This window comes from Rattus rattus, chromosome 18 (assembly GCF_011064425.1).
Source record: "Rattus rattus isolate New Zealand chromosome 18, Rrattus_CSIRO_v1, whole genome shotgun sequence".
In the NCBI taxonomy this organism is placed as follows: Eukaryota; Metazoa; Chordata; class Mammalia; order Rodentia; family Muridae; genus Rattus; species Rattus rattus.
In genome coordinates this window covers 45430735-45432411 of record NC_046171.1, presented here as the reverse complement: position 1 = coordinate 45432411, position 1677 = coordinate 45430735, and the positions used below count along the sequence as shown (strand labels likewise).

At 47.9% G+C, this 1677-nt stretch overlaps 1 non-coding gene across 1 annotated transcript; it reads left to right on the top strand.

The window, feature by feature from the left end:
* The first annotated feature begins 379 nt into the window (after positions 1–379).
* LOC116887794 lies at positions 380–523 on the top strand. Its single transcript, XR_004386289.1, has one exon. It is a non-coding gene; the product is annotated as a small nucleolar RNA SNORA48 (small nucleolar RNA).
* Positions 524–1677: the final 1154 nt, after the last annotated feature.

Genomic DNA, 1677 nt, shown 5'->3' with positions numbered 1-1677 from the left:
TAGTAACTGATTTCAATACCACACTTTTCCTATAGACAGATCATATGGACAAAAATTGAACGAATGAATCAGAACTAAATGACAACATACCAGATATGTACCTAGCAATTATCTACAGAGTAGTCTATCCAAATTTCAAAGAATATGCACTATACTCAGAAGCCCAAGGAGGCTTTTCTAAAATAAAAAGCACTCTAGAACACAAAAGCAATCTTAAGTGCTCAGAAAAACTGAGAAAACTCTATGTCTCCTATCTGACCACAGTGCAATGAAACTTAAAATTAGCAGTGAGCAAACCTTTAGTAAGAACAAAACCACATGGAGATCGATTGACTCATGCTGAATGACATATGGGTTAAAGAAAAACTCAAGCAAAACGTCCCCCTGCTAATGAATAAAGACAGACCTTCTTAGTGGTGGCGCTCTTACATCAGTTAGGGACATAGAAGATGGCAGTCCTTTGTTTATTCTATCTTGATGCCTAGCTTGGTGGCCAAAGCTGTCTTATGCCTGGGACTCAAAAATCAAATCAAATCCAGTTAGTGCAATGCAGGAGGGGAAGACATACCTGTGGACCACCATGTCACCCACAGAACTGCCATCCAGCCCAGGGTACAATCCGGACATAGGCACTTGCTTGCTGCTACAAGACACCACACAGCACTGATGGAGGATGTCACCAGGGGACTGTCAGCCATGTGGCCAGCCTACAACATGATTTACCACAATGTGCTAGTATGTGGTTTTCAGATAAGAAAGAGAAGTCATGCTGCTTGGGCATTATGAAGACAAATGGAACAGGGTACTTGAGGGTGGAGAGGAGCATCCTGAGGTGAATGGCCAGCTCTGGCACATGGGGTCATGGTGAGGTCTCAGCCTGAACTGTTGCTGAGGGCCATATCTTTGTCCATGGCTATACAGTGACAGGGGACAGTGTCAATGTCCGTGGCTTACATTACCACTAGAGAACATGGGGATGTCCTTGGTCAGGGTAGTTTCTGGAGACCAGGTGGCTGTCCAGGGGTATTGCATAACTGGCCCTGCCCCTCATAGGAATATAGCACATTGGAGAGATGGCCCCATCTCTCAGCTGAGGCAGCACTCAGGAGAACAGACCCTATGCTTAACCTAGGCAGCACAGCAGAGCTGATTGTGGTCACAGAGCTGTAGGTGACCAAGCCGCAAGGGCATGAGGGTGGGAGAGCTGACCTTGCCACTCATCTGCCATGGGGTGACACAGGCACATACATGATGCTCCTCTATGCCCATGGCCATCTCCAACAGCTGAGAAAGCTATCGACAGGGTCATGAGCTCTGGGGAGCTAACTAGTCCTGCCCCATGACAGCCACAGAAGTCAGGAAATCAGACCCTGTACCTCACCTGGATGGCATACCAGAGATGACCCTGTTGGCAGGGGTACAAGTGAGCCATCCCCAAGGGTGAATGTGCCCAGAAGAGCTGGCCCCCACTATTCATCTCCCTTGATGTGATAATGCCCTCCCTCTTCTCCCCTTGCCATCTGAGGCAATCAGGAAAACTAGCCCCAGCATCGTGTGAGTGGGTGAGCTGGCCCTAACCATTGCCAGGTTCCGTGCTCAGGGAAATAAGACACTGCACCTTGCGTGGACAGCAAACAACAGGAATGATAGAAGTGACACAAATGGACAGAAATGAGA